Raw genomic sequence first — 23,888 nt, 5'->3', positions numbered from 1 at the left:
TTTAAGTCATAGATCGCAACGAGTTGTTGCAGATGGGCACCCTAGTAAGTATAGGAATGTGGTATCTGGTGTTCCTCAGTTTCTTGGCCAATTACTCTTCATACTATATACACATGACATGTGGTTTGGTCTAGAAAACAAGCTTGTTGCATATGCATATGGTGCTACTCTATGCATCAATTCCATCTCCTGTATGTAGATCAGGGGTTCTGAATCCCATAGTAGAGATTTAGCTAAAATTAGTGTATGTTGCAAATTATAGGGTATGAAGTTGAATCCTAAAAAAATTCAAAGTACTGTATGATTGTAGGTAGGTCAAGGACAGTGGCTCCTCAACATCGAGATCTTGGCATTGATAATGTTTCTTTAACTTTGTATGACTCTTAAAACTTTAGGTGTGATTCTCGACAGTAAATTTACTTTTAAGAAACACATAAGGTCTGTGTCTTCTTCAATTGCACAAAAAAATTGCTTATTGAGAAAGTCTTTCAAGATTTGTGGTGATCGATCTATTCTGAGGAAGTGTTATAATTCTTTCATTTTACCTGGTTTCGAGTACAGTATCTTTCGCCTGTCTGGTCTTCAGCTGCTGATTCTCATCTTGAATTGTTGGACGGGAACTTACAGCCTATTAAGTTTCTTATTCCTGATCTAGATACTAATCTCTGGCACCGTCTTCCAATTAGTTCATTATGCATGTTGCTCAATATTATATATATATATATATATATATATATATATATATATATATATATATATATATATATATATATATATATATATATATATATATATATATATATATATATATATATAATTCTGACCATCCTTTACATTCAGATCTTCCCGGACAGTTCCATCCTGTTCGCAATACTAGGTATGCAGTTCATTCTAATAGTCAGACTTTCTCCATCATGAGTCTCAATACTACACAGTATAGTATTCTAGAAGTTTTATTCCAGCTGTGACCAAGTTGTGGAATGGTCTTCTTAATCGGGTAGTTGAATCAGTAGAACTTCAAAAGTTCAAACTCGCAGCAAATGTTTTTATGTTGAATACTACACAGTATAGTATTCTAGAAGTTTTATTCCAGCTGTGACCAAGTTGTGGAATGGTCTTCTTAATCGGGTAGTTGAATCAGTAGAACTTCAAAAGTTCAAACTCGCAGCAAATGTTTTTATGTTGAACAGGCTTACATGAGTCCTTTTATAGTTTATGTTATATATCAAATATCTGTTTTAATGTTGATGTTGTTATTGTTTTTAAAATATGTTATTCTAATTTTCAATACTTCTTATATCATTTATTTATTTCCTTGTTTCCTTTCCTCACTGGGCTATTTTTCCCTGTTGTAGCCCTTGGGCTTATAGCATTTTGCTTGCCTAACTAGGGTTGTAGCTTAGCTAATAATAATAATAATAATAATAATAATAATAATAATAATAATAATAAAATGGATATGGGCAAGGCAAGGTTAAACATATTCAAACCAAAAGCAAATCACAGAGAAAATACCCTGATGATTTGTGACCCGTGCAAAGAAGAAAAAAAATACAGAACATTTATTTTCATGCACAAAATTAGGAAAGTTAAAAGTACAATATGTAGGTATGTTGTAGGGAGTTCAATGAATACAGAAGTAGGACCTGCATCTAGTACAGGAAAATCTGAATTACAATTGATAGTACAAGCTTAGAAATTTTGCGATAGAGTGCCTGCAAACTAGTTTTGCGGATTGGGCATATGGGACCAGATCTTGGCATGCAGGATACAACAACATTTATGGAAGTCTGAGAAAAGTAAGGGTATCACAGATGATACACAATTTCACCGGATTATGGATAACGGGGAGGTTGATATAATGACATTAATATAAAAAAGGACAAACATTTTTGCGGACAAAAAAGAAAAAAAAAACTGAAATTGGATGAAGATGGATTATTTCTTACAAAAAGTTAAAAAAGAAAAAAAAAAACAGAAACATTAAACATTAAATACTTAGCACTGGAGTTTAAACAATCATAATGGGAGGTTATAGAAATGAACTATTTTTTCATATAAATCAAATTTTAAATGTATAGAAAAAGTGACAATATTCAAACATGTTGAAAAATACCCAGCTACCAGCATCACAATGCATTTACTTGACCATGAAATCACACAATTCGTAAATTTTGCAAGTCTTTGTAGTAATCGACTAAAATTATTTTTAAAAGCCACAAAGTTTCAAGTGCGGATCCAGTAAGTTAAAAAAAAAGGGGGGTGAGGAGAAACAACTTTTTTTAAAAACCCAAGATTAACAGTCAAACCTTTTTTTTTTCCTTAAAACGAGGTGAGGGGAGAGTTGACGTGACACCCCACGACCCCCCCCCCTCTCTCTTAATCCGCTAGTGGGTTTATTAAAACTCTAAAATCATTCTTAATAATCACGATTCCTCCACATTGGTTTCATGATTACTAAGAATGACATGGCTGAGGACTATGAAGCGAGAAGTAGGAGATGATGAATGGCGAAGTATTGATTTAAAACCGCAAGGCAGAGAAGACTGGCGAAATTTAACAAAGGTCCTTTGCGTCAATAGGCGTGGGAGATGATGATCTTATCTGAGTTCCAGTGGTTGGGCCTACCGATCAACACATTTTTTAAATCTGGCTGTCTAAAGTCGTAACTTTGCCTTCATACTATGACTGACTCGATTTCTATCAGTTGCACATGGATGCCGAATGGCCTCCCAGGTTCCAGTAGCCTAAAGGGTCGTATGAGCCTAATCATAAATCCAATTCAAAACATTGCAAAGCATACTACATTGTGGAACATGGAAAATGAAGGTTAGACACAATAAACATACCCATAAAAGAATGGTGGTTAGTTGTAGATTTGTCTCGTAATGCCTATTAAATACCTGACGTTCAAAATATGCAAAACTAAGGACAAAAGCTAAGGTCCATGTCCTAAATGGTTATTAAATGGACACAAAAACTATACTGTTCGGGAGAAAACACTATATTATGTAACTTAGAATAACTGCAGCCAGGTAAAAGAAATGACGGCCTGTCCTGTATGTAGCAGGCTGGCCAGGGCACCATCCATCCGATGAGATACTACTGCTAGAGAGTTACTGGGTCCTTTGATTGGCCATACATTAGTACATTGAATCCTTATCTCTGGTTACGGTCCATTTCCCCATTGCCTAAACATACACCGAATAGTCTGGCCTATTCATTACATACTCTCCTCTGTCCTCGTAACCTACACTTGACGACACTGAGATTACCAAACAATTCTTTTTTTTTTTTTTTTTTTTTTTTGCTCAAGGGGTTAGCTCTTGCACTTTAATTGTTCAGTGGCCACTTTCCTCTTGATAAGGGTAGACGAGATTCTTTAGCCATGGTAAGCAGCTCTTCTAGGAGAAGGACACTCCAAAATCAAACCATTGTTCTCAAGTCTTTGGTAGTGCCATAGCCTCCGTATCATGGTCTTCCACTGTCTTGGGGTAGAGTTTCCTTGTTTGAGAGTACACTTGGGCACACTGTTCTATCTTCTTTCTCTTCCTTGTTTTTTATTCTTTATAGTTTATATATGAAAGATTTATTTTAATGTTGTTACTATTCTTAAAATATTTTGTTTCAATTGTTAACTACTTCTTTTGTAGTTTATTTATTTCCTTATTTCCTTTCCTCACTGGGCTATATTCCCTGTTGTAGTCCGCTCGGGCTTATAGCATTCAATGAAGTCTCTTACAAAGATGGCAGAGAAAGTGTGAACTTAGTTGTTGATCGCAGGGCAATCATTAGATAGGTCTATATTGTTTTGTTGACAACTTGACATTCCATCTGTGAATTTTCGGTCTGACACAAAGTTTGAAACACTCTTGATGAACTCTGGTGTCAGTTCACTGGTGTGTCAATTCATTTGTAGGGGTTGATTCATCTGAGCGCTTGAGGTAATTACATGGCAGATACATTTCTTGTCAAACACATATGGCCAGCTTATCATTTCTGCGAAAAATAGGTTTTTTTTTTTTTATATAATTGATTACAAATTACAACGATTACTGTTTATTACCGTACTGTAAGTCTTCTTTTTTATTTGTTTGTTCGATTTTGCCAAACCAGAACGTTGTTATACCATTGAATTTTAGTATAATTTGACATTGGAATTTAATTTTTGCTTAAAATTTTAAGTCTCTTGATCAGGTTTACCTTGTCATAAGTTTCCTATGGTTCCTTATATCATGTATTTCCCCCCCCCCCCTTATGCTACCTTATGTATAGGTAGGGACGGAATGCATTTATTTTGGACAAAAATTTTCCATGTGAGGTCAATGATGGTTACTTGCTAACCTTGGCACTGATTATTGTGAGTAAAAGGCTGTGAATTGTTCCGTGACTTTTACTTTTACGCCCTACTGTTATAATTATAATTACTGTAGTGGCTTTATCTTAGTGTGCCTTCTCATTATTATTCTTTCTGAACATAATTGGATTTAATCTCAAGGTGAGTTTTGGTTACATACGCCTCACCTTTGATGCCTCTGTAAGGACAGTGAGACGAGCTATCACCAACAACAACAGACAGTTTATTCAAACATGTGCGAGAATATAATACAAGGTGCGGACGGAAAAGTAGCATGCGCGCAGGCGCCAATCTGGTTTGAACTAACCGCCACAATATGTGTGTTTTTTCACACGTACAAATGCTTGAAATACAAGTCAATAGAAATAGGTAGTGAAATGATAAATACATAAAATTGTAGCTCTGAGGGAGTGGAATAAATATATACAGTGAGCCACAGTGTGGCGAAAAGAGAATTTAAATGAAATGGAGAATTCGATGAGAATGCTGGACGACGGAGGGAGCGATGTCCTTACAAGTACTCCCCCCCCCAAGACATCAGGCGGCGTAGAGGGCTGATGAGACTAGTCTTCGTATCGTTTCGGGCGTCGGAGGGTTCCTCTTGTTCTTGAACGGAGGGGCGTGTTGGCGGTCGGCGTATGGATCGCTACCTTTCGTCGTCGTTTGTTGCTTTTCTTCTCATTGGGCGCCTTGTTTTGAGGTGGCACTCTGGATATGCCAGGTCCCGCGGAGGCAGTGTCGCTTCCTTCGAGAAACGCCTGTTTCACGCGGTCTATTGAGACCCAGTCCTCTTGGCCATGCACGTCGAGAAGGAAGGCTTTTGTCGTTTTCTTGATTACTCGGTAGTGGCCTCGATAGGGTCTGGTTAGCGGCTGTCGATGAGCGTCGACACGGACAAAAACATACCCGCAGTCGTCCAGGTTCCTCGGCTTGAAATGCTTAGTTCTGTCTTGGTAAGTTTTAAGACATGGCCTGAACTTTCTGGCAATGTCCCTGAGATGATCCAGCTGCGTGTCGTCGGTTGATGCGGGAAAGAATTCGCCGGGAACTGTGAGCGCCTCTCCGTAAACCTTTTCAGCGGGCGACGGCTCGCCATCTGCGCGAGGGGTGGTGCGAAGGCCGAGAAGTACCCAAGGAAGTCGTGATTTCCAGTCCCCGTCGGTGCAGCTCGCCATCAGGGACGCCTTGAGGGCGCGATGAGTTCGTTCGACCATGCCGTTTGCTGCGGGGTTGTATGCCGTGATGCTGTGGAGTGTCGTTCCCATCAGGTTTGCCAGAGCGAGCCATATCTCTGACAGGAAAGCGGGGCCTCTGTCTGTCGTGATGTCGTCAGGAACGCCAAATCCGCTCACCCAGCTTGACAAAAGGGCTTCGGCGCATGCTTGGGTCGTAGCTTTGGTCATCGGTGATGTTTCCAACCACCTCGTGGAGGGATCGATGATTGTCAGCAGGTAGCGAGCAGATCCCGAAGGCGGCAAAGGTCCCACGGCGTCGATGTGGATGTGACCGAAACGTCTTCGGTTGGGGAAAATCACCTATCCCCGATTCGGTGTGACTGCTTATCTTGCTTGTCTGGCAATTGATGCATGTCTTCGCCCATTCCCGGGTGTCCTTTTTGATCCCTGGCCAGATGAACTTTTCAGACAGAAGGCGAGCAGTGGTGCGTCCCGAGGGGTGTGAAAGTCCATGGATGATGTCGAATATTTTTCTTCTGCAGGAAGCCGGAATCCAGGGACGTGGGCGGCCGGTGCTGGTGTCGCAGAGGATAGTTACTCCTGCTGGCCCGAGGGGAATTGCAGTAATCTTGAGCGCAGATGGCCCCGTCAGGTGATCCTGTGCCTTTAGGTCGGTGCGCTGCTCGGATGCGAGGTTGGCGTAGTCAATTCCCAGGTGGATTGCGTCGATTTCAATCCTTGAAAGGGCGTCTGCGACTGGGTTTTTCTTTCCGGGAACGTAGCTTATGGTGCACCCGAATTCGGCGATTGCTGCGAGATGACGTTGTCGGGAGGACCATGCGTCTGTCAATTTTGTGAAGGCGTGTACGAGGGGTTGATGGTCCGTCGCGATGGTGAAGGGTGTGCCCTCCAGGATGTGCCTGAAGTGGCGGACGACGAGGTAGACGGCGAGGAGCTCCCTATCGAAGGTGCTGTATCTTGTTTCGGCGGGTTTCAGTTTTCTGCTGAAGAATGTCAATGGTCAAGGAGAACCATCGACGAGCTGTTCCAGCACAGCCCCACAGGCGACGTTGCTGGCATCGGTCGTCAGTCGCGAGGGGCGTTGTTGTCGAAATAAGCCAGGGTGGTGGCGTTTGCGAGGACGTCCTTTGTCCGGGTGAATGCGTGTTGTTGTGGGGAACCCCACTGAAGTTTCTTCGTCTTTCCCTTCAGGACGTCGTCGAGGGGTGTCAGGGTCTGTGCGATGTTGGGGATGAAGCGCCTGTAGTAATTGACCATCCCCAGGAACTCCTGAAGTTGGCGGGTGGTCGTAGGTGTCAGGAACTTTCTGATGGCGTCCACCTTTGTTGTCATGGTTTTTACCCCACTCGAGGATACGCGATGACCGAGAAAGTCCACTCCTTCAGCGCCGAATGTGCATTTGTCGAAACGTACAACTAGGCCATTCTCCTGCAGGCGTTTGAGGACGGCGCGGACGTGCCTCCGGTGTTCCTCCTTGGTCCTTGAGAATATCAGGATGTCTTCAACGTAGCAGACGCAGAATGGTAGGTCGCCCAGGATGCTATCCATTAGGCGTTGGAAGGTCGCCCCCGCATTGCGTAGACAGAAGGTTGAGTATGCAAAGGTGTAGGATCCGAACGTTGTCACAATGGCAGTTTTCGGAATGTCCTCTGGAAATACTGGGACCTGGGAGTAAGACTTGATAAGGTCCATCTTGGTGAAGTATTTCGCGCCATGCAACGCATTCGTCAGGTCTTGCATGTTGGGCAGAGGGTAGTGGTCGGGCGTTGTGATGAGGTTGAGGCGCCTGTAGTCGCCGCAAGGTCTCCAGGTCCCGTCAGGCTTCTTTACCATGTGTAGGGGAGATGCCCAGGGGCTCGATGCTTTCTTACAGATACCCATGCGTTCCACGTCCTCAAAGGCGCGTTTGGTGTCCCTCAGCTTCTGGGGCGGGAGGCGGCGGAATTTGGCATGTGTAGGAGGTCCCGTCGTCGTGATGTGGTGGTAGATCCCGTGCTTGGAGGGTGATCCCGGCTATTGTCGGAGCTCGGGCTTAAAAACGTCAGGAAATTCTTGCAGAAGGTCGGCGTAGGGCTGCCTCATTACAGCGGATACGGACATTGTGGCAGGGCTGGCTCTCAGGGCGCGGGACCGGCAGGTTCCTGTGTCGATGATGCGTTTCCCGGCAACGTCAACAAGTAGTCCATGGTGAGCGAGGAAATCTGCACCGAGGAGGGGTGACTGACGTCAGCGATGGAGAAGGGCCAGGAATACGAACGGCCCAGGATAGATATCCTGAGGATCCTAGTCCCATAACACCGTATGGGAGACCCATTGGCGGCGACGAGTGAGGGGGCGTCTTTGCTGGGACCACGGTCTAGGTCGGCTTGTGACGGCGGGAACGTTGACTGCATAGCGCCGGTGTCAACCATGAGTCTATGGTTGGAGACGGTGTCGAGGATATAGAAACCATTCTTGCTTTGGTTTCCTGCAGCTGCGATGGTGATAGGTGGTTTCTTCTGGTGTCATCTTCTAGGGAAATTCCATGGTGCCCTACATTTCTTGGCGTCGCTGCCGAACTGCTGGTGGTAGAAGCACCATGCTGGATTAGGCCTAGGGTTCGGACGTGTCGGTTGCGGCGGTTTCCTCCTTGCCAGAGCGTTGATCTCGTCGTCGTCGTCAGGAGGCGTTGCTGAAGAGTATGGAAGAGCAGCTGAAGGAGGAAAACGAAGACGATACTGATGATGCCCCGAGGCGAGATGCTTTTGAGGCCTCGGGGAGCTTCTGAGCTTTCAACAGGAGTTCGTTCATTGGAAGTGTGTCGGCGTCTGTCAATTGGGCCCTTACGTCCTGCGGCAGGCGTCAAAGGAAAATCTCGCGAGATAGGCTAATCTCGCGCCGTCGGCCGTTGCTGTCGGTCTCGGGAAGCATTAGCAGGCCGGTCAACTCGTCCCACGCCTCGACAGGAGAGGTGTCACCCATGGGTTTGCCGGCGAGGTCCAGGACTTTCTGTGCCCTTGCTGAAACGGAGAGTGAGTAGATACTGATAAGTTTCGTTCTCAGGTCATCGTAGGAAACTTGGCCAGCCCGGGCGTCGAGCCATGGGGAAATCTTGTCGAATACCTCCTCTGGGATGGAGGTGAGAACGATGTCGGCCTTGGCGCAGGAATCGCTGAGCCTAGCGACTCGGAAGAGTACGTCCTCTCTCAGGAACCAGGAATCGGTGTTGTGTTGAGAAAACGGCGGCAGTTTGACTTTGGGCGTGGAGGCGAGGGCGTGATGGGCGGGTTGAATCCACCATTGTGGTCAGTCCACGAGTCGGCGAAGAGTGGGAAGTTGATATGTCGGTTAAGCTCATCCTACTGCCTTACAATGCACCGAGGTGTGGGAGCACCAAAGGCCGAAGGTCACGCCTAAGGTAATGGAGTAAAAGAAGGTAGCACGGCCGTAATAAGTCCGCTAATGGCAAAACCAAAACCGCTGATGCTACTTCAACTACGGGGTCACCAGTTGTAAGGACAGTGAGACGAGCTATCACAAACAACAACTGACAGTTTATTCAAACATGTGCGAGAATATAATACAAGGTGCAGACGGAAAAGTAGCATGCGCGCAGGCGCCAATCTGGCTTGAACTAACCGCCACAATGTGTGTTTTTTCACACGTACAAATGCTTGAAATACAAGTCAATAGAAATAGGTAGCGAAATGATAAATGCATAAAATTGTAGCTCTGAGGGAGCGGAATAAATATATACTGTACAGTGAGCCACAGTGTGGCGAAAAGAGAATTTAAATGAAATGGAGAATTCGATGAGAATGCTGGACGACGGAGGGAGTGATGTCCTTACACCTCCTTTAGTTTCGGCCTCCTTTGAGCTCCTGACTATAGCATCAGGTGTTTTTCCAATTGCGGGGTGCAGTCCCTTGGGTCTTTATTGCCACCTTGTCGGACCATCATACTTGTCAATTCTGCCTCCGAACGGTTCTGGGATATATAATTGAGAGTGATACCTATGCCTTGTCGGAGTAATCCTGTAAGTGCATTTCGATGTTAGGACCTCTCCCTTTGAGGCTTCCTACCGAGGCATAGGTAATTTTCTGGTACACTTCCATCAGGACAACATGGCTCGAGCCCAAAAAACGGATTTTGACCTAGGAAAAATCTATTTTTGGGTGAGATAGCCATGTTGTCCTGATGGCTCGCCCATTACATTGTCCTTCCCAGATGCCTTGTCTGATGCCTCTTCTCACGGTAGTTGCCTGTCGTGTAGAATGAGTTTATCAGGGACGAGTAGTACTATGAAGGGAGAGGATATGTGACGGTTCCTCACATATCCTCCTCTTTAGCTTCCTAGACTGGGTTAAGTCTGTTTGGGGTGCAGATATCTATGGTTATCTACGGATACGTCCCTGATTATACACGATATCTTAGGATAGTCGTTCCGGGGGTTAGAACCCCGTTATACCTGACGGTAATTCTCTTGTAATATCATTCACAGAAATATACAGTAGGAAGCTGCCTAAAGGAGCTTCCATCAGGACGACATGGCTATTTTACCCAAAAAGAGTTATTTTCCTACTTCAAAATCCGTTTTTTTCAATATTAAACTTAGCTGGTGATTATATAAGCTGCAACTCTGTTGCTCGACAGAAAACTCTACGTTCAAAATACGCCAGCGATCGCTATGCAGGTAGGGGGTGTACATCAACAGCGCCATCTGTCGAGCAGGTACTCGGTACTCAATGTAAACACAGAACCAATTTTCTCTCTGTCGGGCTACCGGCAAGACCTACTAATACGCTGTTACTAACTGGATTTGTTTTCACAACTATTGGTGAAGTACACTATTCTAGTTTTGAGCTTTTGCTATGCAGGTGTTTTATCTTCATCTCAAAACTTGAACTCATTTTGGATAGATTTAATTAGGGTGACAAAGAGAGTATGGACTCTCTTTCACTTTTAAATGGCCGACCCTTCCCTTAGACGGAAGTGTGTTTAGGTTTTTAGTAATTTTGCTTAACACGTTATAGATCTATATATTTTATATCTCTCCGCCTTTATTAGGCCTCTTCGATTAACTTTCCATTTATTATAAACATATAAAGATAATTTTTATGTTTTGTTTATATGCGACCTTTCCTGAGAGTAGGCGGTCCTAACTTGGAACCGAAGTTAATCAACGTTGAGCCCGTTATATCGTATTTAGCCTTTAAAGAATTTAAAACTTTTTAAATTTAATGTTTTATGAAAGAATTTCTTTGATAGCCTTCGTACTGTTTTCAAAGATGAACTAACGTTTAGTTTTTTAGACTACGCAGTTGTTGACGTTCAGGACGTTCAACATGCGCTCTATTGTTACGATAGAGAGAGAGTGTATCACGATTTCACTTTGCAGTAAGAGTAAATCGATTCTGACGTTTTGTTCATTCTTTCTTAGCTTTAATGTTTTAAATTCTAATTTAAAGGAACTTTTTATTTGGAAAACCTTTCAGTTTTTTTCCTTTAGTCAAATAACATGTTTTCTGGGCTTGAACCTGTGCCGGCCAGTGAATAAGCTCCTGTTAGCACTTATTCTTAGGTAATTTACTGCTAAATATACCAGAGAAAAAATGTAAAGGAGTGCTAGGTTAACTAGCTCGCTCACCTATTGGTGTCGGTATAAAATTGGGCGTATAATCCAGAGGTCCCGCACTATTTAGATTCATCCACGACAAAGACCCCAATAGAGGAGAGCCGTTCAACCTCACTCGGCACCAGCAACTCTGCATCCGCTCAGAACCCAACTCCTTTTTTAGCACGCCTGTGTTGTAACCCGCTTTTTTTTGTGCTCTCGTATTTTGCTTATTTTCCACTGGATTATGGCTTCTTCATCGGTTTCCCAGGAGACACCGTCTAAGTTGAGTACCAAGCTATGTTTTGCTGTGTTTTGAGCAATCTAGATCGTTTAATATTTAAATTATAGGAGTTTATTCTCTTCGATCATATCGATCTTGCTTGATTCCGCTTACAGTTGGCACTCCTGTTTTGAGAGCTTTTAGTTTCACTCGCGGTGTTACTAAGTGTATTATTTTTATTATTAATTAAATTTTTTATTTGTTTTATTGTGGATATTCATTATTTAGCGTTTAGAACCCTTGTGGTTCATATTTAGGGCCGATATCAGTTACGTATCGTAGATGGCTTGCCGACCTTCGTTACTGGGCGGCAATTTTTATTATTTAAGCCATCAGGTTGCTGTCCTTTGGGATTTATTTATTATGTTGCATACCTTGCCCTAATTTTTTATGTGTATATTCATATATTTTTCAACGCTATTACTTTTATAATGAATATTTGTGCTTATTACTCCGTATGATCTGTTTTGGTAGTGTTTGGGGATCGTCAGTTGGTAGCCCTGCTGCTCCGTATCACGTGATCCTCCCCCAAGCTCCCCCTCTCGCTAGGTTGGTGGCTAGGCTTCTCTCCCCCCTCTCCTAGGGGACCGTTGCCTTCCCTCCTTTTAGAGGGGGTAGTTCAGTGTTTATGGACTTTGTCCTCCGGGTGTCCCGGCGGTTTCGTCTCTGTCTAGACGGGTTGGCCACCTTTCAACAGAGTAGGATCCCGGTGCACCCTATTTTATATTCACCTATCACAATTTTATTATGTTATACGAAACCCTCCGGGTTCGGTTGGCGGTTCTTATCTACAGTTCCGCCCCCCTATTAATTTATAACAGTTCCTATGATTATATAGGATTATATATGACAGATCACTATCCCGGAGTTCCTATATGTATTGGTTTATGGATATACCTTTATTTCCCGGCCCGGGGCTTAACCTCGCTCCGGGAAATCAGACACCATGTGTCTTAATTCTTACCTTTATTTCCCGGCCCGGGGCTTAACCTCGCTCCGGGAAATCAGACACCATGTGTCTTAATTCTTTGTTGTTGCATCCTTTTTTATGATCCCGGCTCGACCGGAATGGATAGCTATACTCTAGTCTTAAGTTAGACTTATGTTTAGGCCCGGGTCCGGCCCCTACTTAAGAGTATTACAGTTAAGCTCTAGTCTTAAGTTAGACTTATGTTTAGGCCCGGGTCCTCCGGACCCGCCCCTACTTAAGAGTATTACAGTTAAGCTCTAGTCTTAAGTTAGACTTATGTTAGTCCCGGGTCCTCTGGACCCGCCCCTACTTAAGAGAATTACAGTTTCTCATATACTATTCTTTTTATAGATGGTGCATTGTCAGACGACGGCCTGTGCGGCTGTTCTTCATCAGCCTTGTGGCCATACCGTATGTAGGTCTCACGCCCTCTGCGGAGTTCAGCTGGAGGACATAGTGGTCTGGCACCCTGATAACTGTATGGTCTGTTTTGACCTCATCACCACCCTCGGATCTGATTCGGTGAGTCCCGTTGGCTATGTTGCCTTTCTAATTATTTTACCTTTTTTGGTATACATACACTATTTAGTAAGATTTCTATGGCCTCGAAGGACCACCGGGAATCTTCCTTTTTATAATTCCCACTATTATTTCAGGCATCCCCGGAGCAGAAGACTGCGGCTCGGGCCACACTGAAAGTGTGGGTTAGGGGATTTGCCAGAAACGTCAAATCTAAACAGCCTTACGTCCTGTCTGAAGACTACTGTGCAATGATCTACCCTAATGCCAAGTCTTCAGCCGCTGTGGCTAGGCATGTTGCGGCACCCATCATTGCCCACATTGATGCCACTATTGCGGGATTCATAGACCAGGAACAAGATCCGTTGGATGCCCCCGGAGATCTGGAAGACAATGTTGCCTCCATGAACTTGGACGTCGAACCTATGTTGTTGGATGATCCGGATGCAGGTAGGGTGGTAAGTGAGGCAGGTGTTACCGGCGCTGAGATTCCTATCCTCAGCCCCGCTCTTTCTTCTTCATCTGATCTCTCTTCTTTCCATGGTCTTTCTGGGGACCGTGATTCGTCTCACCGATCACACCCGGTTCCCCCCAAAGATAAGTCTATATCTAGGACTTTGCCAAAAGCTCGTAAGCCCCACAAGGCTTCCCATAGTTCCAAGTCTAATACGAACCCGTCATCTAAGGCTTCCGGCTCCTCCTCTAAGTCTCACGACCCGGGAGTACAATCCGCCACTTCTGCTCCTAATCCGGGCCTTTCCGAATCAGCCATGCTTCGCATTGTGTCGGAGATGCAAGCTAAGTTGGTGTCGGAAATGCAGGCCAAGATGGACACGTTGTTCTCTAACATTGGTCAGAGACTTGGGGCATTAGAGCAGGGTGCTCCGGAGCGAGTTCAAAGCTCTCTCATCCCGGATGCCTCTAAGCTTCCGCCGTTTACCAAGAATAACCCTTGGCGCATGGCTCTTCATTCCCCATTTTCAGACGGGATGTTAACATTGGAAGGTCTTGGCACTCGTCCCCTAGAGGACTTTGAATTCTTTCCTCCTGGTCTCGCATTTCCATTTCATGGTTATGCCAGGCTTACCGAGGAAGCTCTGGTTCGGCTGGATAAGGTCCCCAAAGAGACTGTCATTTTCCCAAAGGAACAAGCCCAATCTGTTTGGGCTAGGTTTCTGAATGATATTGGTTGCACCAATACCATGTTGACGCCTCATAAAAGTTCGTTCACAATGTTCTTAATGGACAAGAATACCGTGACTCCATGCGTCAATAAGGTTGCAGAACTGGCTTTTCAATATGCTCTGGAGGAGAAGCCCTTGCCTCCCATCCGAGAGGTAGACCCGATCTCCCTCCTTCTTCCTTCAGGTAATGAGTGTTGGGACAATGTCCATACCACCTTTACTTCTGGCAAGCTAACAGCCGACTGTGCGTCGGTAATGTTTAGCGAACGGCTTCCCCGTCTCCCGGAATCCCTTATTAAACAGGAGTATGATTCCCGCCTACGTGTTGGTCGAACTTTGAACTTGGCCACGTCTACGGAGTCGATAGCCTTAACTTATGATACTGAGAGTATCTTTAAGTCTCTCAATAAAGCTACTTTGCAGTCGTTATATTTCGATCTATATGACTTTGCTATTGCCAAACGTAGGTGCCGCAAACACGTCCTGGCTGAGGCGACTATTAGGCACGAGCCTAATAAACTTATCCGGTCCTCTTGCTGGGGTTCAAATCTTTTCCCTGAGGATCTTGTGGAGGAAGTCTTGGCAGAGGCTACTAGGGTTAATCAGAGCCTTAAAACCCGTTGGGGTTTGACTCCTAAGCGGAAATATGATCCCGCAAATTACCAAGCCCGGGGTAGGAAGAAGCTCCGCCCGTATACCTCCACCCAGTTCCGGCAACAGCAGAGTAGTTCGTCTGTTTTCCGTCAGCCTCTTCCTCCATCTCCTGCTGCTCCTGCACAGCCTTCCACCTCTCGGGCTCCTTCATCGGACGACTATGTCACCGTTCTGCTCCCTAAGAGCCAGCTTCCCGGTGCCTCCACCACCTCTCCAGCCTTTAACCAGTCTTATGAGGCTCAAGGCTCTTCCCAGAGTTCTAACAGAGGTAGAGGCTACCATCGTGGTTCAAACCAGAACAGAGGTAGAGGTAGATTCTTTCGCAAGGGAAAGAACTTCCGAGGCGGACGTGGAGGCAACTCCTCAAACCAATACTGAGGTGCAGCGGGTAGGGGGGAGGCTTTATGCCTTCCGCAACAAATGGAGGTTCAGTCCCTGGGCTTTCAGTATCATCTCCAAGGGACTGGGGTGGAGTTGGATTCAAGGACCTCCACCTCCGAACAGATTTCATCAACATTCCACTCCGGACCTAGTCGAATTTGTCCAGGACCTGTTACAAAAGAACGCCATACAAGAAACGAAACACCTGAAGTTTCAGGGTCGGCTGTTCAGTGTCCCGAAGAAGGATTCGGACAAGAGAAGAGTGATTCTAGACCTATCCCTTCTCAACTTGTCCATTCAATGCGACAAGTTTCGAATGCTTACCGTCTCGCAGGTGCGGACCTTACTTCCCCGTGGGGCCGTCACCACCTCTATCGATCTTACAGACGCCTATTATCACGTCCCGATAGCGAGACACTTCCGTCCGTATCTAGGCTTCCGCCTAGGGGACAAAAATTACTCCTTCAAGGTGATGCCCTTTGGGCTCAACATCGCCCCAAGGATCTTCACAAAGTTAGCAGAAGTTGCTGTTCAGGAACTCAGAAATCAAGGGATTCAAGTAGTAGCCTATCTGGACGACTGGCTCATTTGGTCAGACACCTCCCAAAATTGCCTAAAAGCCACTCACAGAGTCATCCAATACCTTCAATCTCTAGGCTTCCAGATCAACTTCAAGAAGTCCCGTCTTCTTCCGAAATCAAAGTTCCAATGGCTCGGCCTGCAATGGGATCTTATATCTCATACTCTGTGTCTTCCCAAACCCAAGAGGTTAGAGATTGCAATGAACACCAAACGCTTTCTCAAAGACAAAGTAAGTTCCAGACGACTCCAAGAGAGGATCCTAGGGTCCCTTCAATTTGCTTCAGTGACGGATCTACTTCTGAAGGCAAAATTGAAAGATATCAATCATGTCTGGCGTTCGAGGGCGAACCGGAAGCTCCGGGACAGGAAAGTCCACCTTCCTCCCATTCTCTGGGAAAGACTTCTACCTTGGACAAGGGCCAACAATCTGTCAAAGTCAGTTCCCCTTCGATTTCCGCCTCCGAAGTTAATCATTCACACGGACGCATCCCTATCAGGTTGGGGAGGCTATTCTCAGCTCAGGAAAGTTCAAGGTCTTTGGTCTCCCTTATTCCGCCAATTTCACATCAATGTGCTGGAGGCCATGGCAGTTCTTCTAACCCTGAAACGTCTCGCTCCATCCAAGAGACAACACCTTCGTCTGGTTCTCGACAGCGAAGTGGTGGTCCGCTGCCTCAACAGAGGCGGATCAAAATCAGGGCCTCTGAACCATGTTCTAGTAGCCATATTCTCCCTAGCAGCCTCGAACCGTTGGCATCTTTCAGCTGTCCACCTGGCGGGAGTCCGGAACGTAGTGGCAGACGCCTCTTCCCGGACCTCCCCTCTAGAATCGGAATGGTCACTCGATCTAAAGTCATTCCGGTGGATTCTCTCTCGGGTTCCGGGTCTCCAAGTGGATCTCTTCGCCACGGAGTCCAACCACAAGTTGAGAGTATATGTGGCTCCCAATCTAGACCCTCAGGCCTACGCCACAGACGCTATGTCACAGAATTGGGACATCTGGGAAAGGATTTATCTCTTTCCCCCGGTGAATCTTTTACTGAAAGTCCTAGACAAGCTGAGATCCTTCAAGGGACGAGTAGCCTTGGTCGCACCCAACTGGCCCAAGAGCAATTGGTATCCTCTCCTGCGAGAGTTGAGACTACATCCTCACCCGATACCCAATCCGGTTCTGTCTCAGATAGTACAAACACGCGTTGTGTACGCTTTCTCAAACATTCAGAGCGCCCTAACTTTATGGACTTCATGAAGTTTGCGGCCATGCATGGTGCCAATATCGATCCTCAAAACACCCTGTTCCTAGAATCAGATAAACGGGATTCCACCATCCGCCAATATGATTCTGCGGTTAAAAAGTTGGCTAAATTTTTGATAGACTCAGACGTACACTGTATGAACTTGAACCTTACAGTCACTTTCTTTAGAACTTTATTAGAATCAGGTCTGGCAGCCAATACTATCACCACTATTAAATCTGCCTTGAAAAAGATATTCCTAGTGGGTTTTAACATAGACTTAACCGACTCTGTGTTAGCTTCAATTCCGAAAGCCTGTGCCAGACTGAAACCGGTTACTCGTCCTACCCCGGTTACCTGGTTCCTTAATGATGTACTCAAATTGGCTTCTGATACCCTTAACAGTTCTTGCGATTACATTCCCCTTCTCAGGAAAACACTTTTCCTGGTGAGCTTGGCTTCCGGGGCAAGAATTTCTGAACCGGCAGCCTTGTCGAGAGACCCGGGTCATATTGAGTTCCTGCCTTCGGGAGAGGTCCTTCTTTCACCTAACAAATTCTTTTTGGCTAAGAACGAAGACCCTCAGAACAGATGGTCCTCCTGGAAAATTGTTCCCCTCACGCAAGACCCGTCTCTGTGCCCTGTTACTACTCTTAGGTCTTATTTATCCCGGACCTCCTCTAACTCCTCGGGGCCTCTATTCGTTAGAGAACAAGGCGGTACCATTACTATTAAAGGGATCAGGCAACAAATTTTGTATTTTATTAAACAAGCTAGCCCTGACTCTTTTCCTCTTGCACATGATATCAGAGCGGTTGCTACTTCGGTGAACTTTTTTCACCACATGAATTTTACGGACCTTTCCAGGTATACAGGGTGGAAATCACCGTCAGTGTTCAAGAAACACTACCTTAAACATTTGGAAGCCCTAAAATTTTCTACAGTAGCTGCAGGGAGCGTAGTTACTCCCAGGTAACTCACAGGTTAATGCCTTGTCTCTTTATCTCTCCCTCTTACCTGCCTCATTTATACCCTATTGTATTCGTTGGTCTCGCACCTGAATACTGTTATTATATTTGTAAATTTTTAAAACTCCTGAGTATCTGTATATATTATCACTCACGGCATTATTATACCTACCTTATTTGTCAATTGTCTACCAAGTGGATTTATGTTCATATTTAAGATACCCTCATAATTGTTTTTTGGTACTCATCTCTGATTAAAGCATCCTGTATTTCCCTTACGCTTATGTTTTTTCCTTTATTTTGCAAGTTTGGTGACATTTCTCTTGTATAGATTCACTGGGCGGCACAGGTTCGAGCCCAGAAAAGGGATTTTGACGTAGGAAAAATCTATTTCTGGGCGAGGGACCTGTGCCGCCCAGTGAACCCTCCCAGCTCCTCTCCCTTGGAGTCCCCAAACTTTGGGTGCTAAGGAGTTGGGTTCTGAGCGGATGCAGTGTTAGTAGTACCGAGTGAGGTTGAACGGCTCTCCTCTATTGGGGTCTTTGTCGTGGATGAATCTAAATAGTGCGGGACCTCTGGATTATACGCCCAATTTTATACCGACACCAATAGGTGAGCGAGCTAGTTAACCTAGCACTCCTTTACATTTTTTCTCTGGTATATTTAGCAGTAAATTACCTAAGAATAAGTGCTAACAGGAGCTTATTCACTGGGCGGCACAGGTCCCTCGCCCAGAAATAGATTTTTCCTACGTCAAAATCCCTTTTTTTTGACGATATATAATTGGGCTCTTCTCTTAGGTGCGAAATCAAGAGAGAAAGAGAGAGAGAGATAGAGACGGAGGGAGAGAGAGGAGAGAAAACGTTCCGTTCAAGCGGGTAACGTTTTTCTCGTGTTACTCTCGTCCCTAGTCGCTGTACGGGGAAGAAGGTAAAACGTTTCTAGGGTTTTATTCTTGTCCCCAGGCTATGTGCGGTGAGAGATTGTAAACGTAGTTTATTTGAACTAGTGTTTAGTCTCTTTCCCAGCCACTGAATTTTTTATCTTTATATATGTTTTCTGTTTTTTGCTAGTATTAATGAGCTGCATCATACGACTGATTTCGCAATTACTACCTTTTAATGAGGGTAGAATTGCGTGTTTCAGGTAGAAATCAGTAAAAGTTTCGATTTCAGTGAAATAAGTGCAAAACAGAAAATCGAAGTGATAAAGTGATATGCGCAAAGTGTTACAGTGTTGCGTCCGAGGGTTCGTCTGTTCGTGCCTGTCGTTCACCTAGTCCGGGACCTCTTGCAAGCTCCCAAGCCCAGGGGAGAAGTAATGTCGAACGACTTATGGGTTCGTCAGGCCTTGATCAACGAACAGACGTTTCCCTCCGTGGTTTCGGGCGTATCTACCCAAGATCGCCCCACCCACACGAAGACGAGAGAGCCCATTTATTTCTCGTCTGCGGAAGAGGTTTCTCGTAAGATACCATGGACCAAGGTCTCGCAGCTTATTAAGCGCAAGTCGGTCCCTTCCGCGCAAGTCCAACGGCCCAGTTGTAGCCACTGGGTCAGTTCGGACTCGCTGCAGTCTTCCGACGACTGCTCACCTCCTAAGAGAGGCAAAGCGGTACCGCATCAGGCAGTCACACCGTCTGTTGCCGCACCTGCTCCTGTAGACCCTAAGTGGTCTTTGCTGCAGACCATGCAGTCTCAGTTAACGTCATTGATGCGGGACTTTCGTGCGGAGAAGGTTGACACTGCACCAACCTCTAGCCTACAACCAACCACGGTTGTGCGTCCTGTGGACGCTGAGGCAACCTTCTGCCGCACTCCAGCTGAGAGAGTCCCGCCACCCATGCGTTCCAGTGTACCCTGCCAGCCGCATGTTGACGTTCAGTAACGCACGGAACCTTCCGTTGACGTTCGCGAGGTACAACAACAGTAAGTTGTTTTATTTTGACGCGGTGCGTCAACCTCCGCATTCTAGAGTTGTTTTGACTGCTCAGTATAGACAGTCAAAGCAGTCTCGAGTGAACACTGTATGTCCTCACGCACCTGTTGTGGTTGACAGTTCAGTTGTTGACAGTTCACAGACTGTCAAGCAGTTACATGACGTTGCCTTCTGGTCTGCTACTAATGCACCAGTGCTGTATGTCCTCACGCACCTGTTGTGGTTGACAGTTCAGTTGTTGACAGTTCACAGACTGTCAAGCAGTTACATGACGTTGCCTTCTGATCTGCTACTAATGCACCAGTGAGAGACTCACTGAGATAACCTAGCTTTTATCGGACAAGGTTCCTGTAGATGAGAAAGTGCTATTCTCCCTCCTACTGATATTCCCTTGAGGACTCTGTCATTTGGAGAGGAGCCTTAAGCTGCTTAGCCTCCTATGGACTTTAATTAAATCATGATGATTTTTTTAAGGATCTTCGTCCGGATCTTGTAACTGCTGCTCCTCGTTCGCCTAAACGTCAGAACTTACACTAGGCCTAGCTACTTCGAAGCCGTTGTTTTTAAGCTAGTGCTCTCTCGCTCTCCTAGAGAGCGTTACGTTGGCTAGGCGACTGGTTTTTGCACCAGGAGGAGTTTTAGGGATACAGCCTTTGATTTCCCTTCTTTTAAACTGGCTTTTAGAGCGAGAGTCTGATAGGACACGAGAGAAGTTCTCGGCTTGGGAGTTCATGCCTCTGCCCAGATAGACTTCTCAATTCTGGTAGACTCGCCCTGGCGCCTAGCCAGGAGACGCTCCAAGTTGTTTACAGGTCAACTTCTCAACTTTTGTCGAGCCTTTGAAGTTTTGCTGTACTATTGTGTCACACATAACAAGGCTTTCAGGGATGGTAAATGGTTCCGCCTCAGTCGCTAACCCCGTCTGTTGCCACACCTGCTCCCGTAGACCCTAAATGGGCTTTGCTGCAAGACATGCAGTCCAAGCTTGCGTCCTTGATAGAGGACTTAAATGCGGAGAAGAACCTTCTGGCCAACAACCTTCCAACCGGTTGGTTGTGCGCCCTGTTGACGCTGAGGTAACCTACTCGCGTCTGCCAGTTGAGGTGGTTCCTCCTTCTGGCCAACAACCTTCCAACCGGTCGGTTGTGCGCCCTGTTGACGCTGAGGTAACCTTCTCGCGTCTGCCAGTTGAGGTGGTTCCTCCACCGATGCGACCCAGTGTGGGTTGCCAGTCGCACGTTGACGTTAAGCGACGCTCGGAGGTGGTTGTTGACGTTCAGGACGTTCAACAACCAGCAGAGGTGACTTGTTGTGACGCAGTGCGTCAACCTCAGCAACCCAGTAGGGTGTTGACTGCACAACCCAGACAGTCTAGACAGTTTCGGGTTGACGCTGTACTTCCTCGCGCACCCATGGTTGTTGACAGTTCACAGACTGTGCAGCAGTTCCATGATATTGCGTCCGGCTCCGTCACGCATCCACCAGTGAGACCGGATTCAGCGAGTCAGACGTTGCCCACTCCGTTGCCGTTTCCTCATCAGTTTCGGATGAGGAACCCTCTGATGAGGACGTTGCTGAACAAGACGATCAGCCCCCAGCCCTGCTATCCATCCAGAAGATGCTGAAGAAGGAACGCTGCCCAGTCAGGCTGTGGATGAGTCTGGTAGGGACACTGTCATCCGTGGATCAATTTGTGTCACTAGGAAGACTACACCTCCGTCCTCTTCTATACTATCTAGCTTTTCACTGGAAAAAGGACAAGACGCTAGAAGCGGTCTCGATCCCGGTTTCCGGAAAGATAAAGTCTTGTCTGACTTGGTGAAAGGACTATATCAACCTTAGAGAGGGTCTTCCCCTGACTGTTCAGACTCCCAACCACGTTCTCTTCTCGGACGCATCGGACGTAGGCTGGGGTGCGACATTAGACGGTCGGGAATGCGGGATTATGGAACTCGAGTCAAAGGACAATGCATTTCAACTGCAAGGAGCTACTGGCAGTACGTCTGACCTGGAAAAGCTTCAGGTCTCTCCTTCAAGGCAAAGTGGTGGAGGTGAACTCGGACAACACCACGGCTTTGGCGTACATCTCCAAGCAAGGAGGGACCTACTCTCTGACATTGTACGAGATCGCAAGGGACCTCCTCACCTGGTCAAAAGGTCTAGACATATCACTAGTAACTAGGTTCATCCAAGGCAACTTGTATGTCATGGCAGATTGTCTCAGTCGGAAGGGACAATAATTCCAACAGAATGGACCCTCCACAAGGATGTATGCAAGAGACTTTGGGCCACCTGGGGCCAGCCAACCATAGATCTCTTCGCAACCTCGATGACCAAGAGGCTCCCAATATTTTGCTCACCAATCCCGGACCCAGCAGCAGTTCATATAGATGCCTTTCTACTAGATTGGTCACATCTAGATCTATATGCATTCCCTCCATTCAAGATTGTCAAAAAGGTACTGCAGAAGTTCGCCTCTCACGAAGGGACAAGGTTGACGCTAGTTGCTTCCCTCTGGCCCGCGAGAGAATGGTTCACCGAGGTACTTCGATGGCTAGTAGACGTTCCCAGAACACTTCCCCTAAGGGTGGACCTTCTACGTCAGCCACGCGTAAAGAAGGTACACCAAGGCCTCCACGCTCTTCGTCTGACTGCCTTCAGACTATCGAAAGACTCTCGAGAGCTAGAGGCTTTTCGAAGGAGGCAGCCAGAGCGATTGCTAGAGCAAGGAGAACATCCACCCTTAGAGTCTACCAATCGAAGTGGGAAATCTTCCGAAACTGGTGCAAGTCAGTATCCGTATCCTTGACCAGTACCTCTGTAACTCAAATAGCTGACTTCCTCTTATATCTGAGGAAAGAACGATCTCTTTCAGCTCCCACTATCAAGGGTTACAGAAGCATGTTGGCATCAGTCTTCCGTCACAGAGGCTTAGATCTTTCCAACAATAAAGATCTACAGGACCTCCTTAAGTCTTTTGAGACCACGAAGGAGCGTCGTTTGGTTACACCTGGTTGGAATTTAGACGTGGTACTAAGATTCCTTATGTCAGACAGGTTCGAACCGCTACAATCAGCCTCCCTGAAAGATCTCACCTTAAAGACTCTTTTCCTGGTATGCTTAGCCACTGCTAAAAGAGTCAGTGAGATTCATGCCTTCAGCAAGAACATCGGATTCTCATCCGAAACGGCTACATGTTCTACAACTTGGTTTTCTAGCCAAACACGAGCTGCCTTCTCGGCCTTGGCCAATATCGTTCGATATTCCAAACTTATCGTATGGTTGGAAATGAACTAGAAAGAGTCTTATGTCCTGTAAGAGCTCTTAAGTTCTATTTAAAAACCTTTACGAGGCCCGTCTGAAGCTTTATGGTGTTCAGTTAAGAAACCATCTTTGCCCATGTCAAAGAATGCTTTATCCTATTTTATCAGACTGTTAATACGAGAAGCTCATTCCCATCTGAATGAGGAAGACCAAGCTTTGCTGAAGGTAAGGACACACGAAGTTAGAGCTGTCGCAACTTCCGTGGCCTTTAAACAAAATAGATCTCTGCAAAGTATAATCGACGCAACCTATTGGAAAAGCAAGTCATTGTTCGCGTCTTTTTATCTTAAGAATGTCCAGTCTCTTTACGAGAACTGCTACACTCTGGGACCATTCGTAGCAACGAGTGCAGTAGTGGGTGAGGGCTCAACCACTACAATTCCCTAATTCCATAACCTTTTTAATCTTTCTCTTGAAATGTTTTATTATTGTTTTTGGGTTGTCCGGAAGGCTAAGAAGCCTTTCGCATCCTACTTGATTTGGCGGGTGGTCAAAGTCATTTCTTGAGAAGCGCCTAGATTAGAGGTTTTGATGAGGTCCTGTTGTATGGGTTGCAACCCTTGATACTTCAGATCCTAGGGGTCGCTCAGCATCCTAAGAGGATCGCGAGGCTCCGTAAGGAAGGCGTACTTAAAAAGGCAGAGTAATTGTTCAAGTCGACTTCCTTACCAGGTACTTATTTATTTTATGTTTGTTATTTTGAA

At 45.8% G+C, this 23,888-nt stretch overlaps 1 protein-coding gene across 2 annotated transcripts in view; it reads left to right on the top strand.

Moving 5' to 3' along the window:
• The first annotated feature begins 3,789 nt into the window (after positions 1–3,789).
• Positions 3,790–23,888, top strand: part of LOC137638475 (transmembrane protein 138) — a 118,646-nt gene continuing 98,547 nt past the window's right edge. For both annotated transcript variants that reach the window (XR_011044140.1, XM_068370556.1), the window contains exon 1: positions 3,790–3,944. The gene's annotated coding sequence lies outside the window, so the exon portion shown is untranslated. The remainder of the gene's footprint in view (positions 3,945–23,888) is intronic.

The sequence above is a fragment of the Palaemon carinicauda genome, chromosome 3 (genome assembly GCF_036898095.1).
Source record: "Palaemon carinicauda isolate YSFRI2023 chromosome 3, ASM3689809v2, whole genome shotgun sequence".
Classification (NCBI taxonomy): domain Eukaryota; kingdom Metazoa; phylum Arthropoda; class Malacostraca; order Decapoda; family Palaemonidae; genus Palaemon; species Palaemon carinicauda.
The sequence above is the reverse complement of the archived record's forward strand: the minus strand, read 5'-3'. Positions and strand labels throughout refer to the sequence as shown.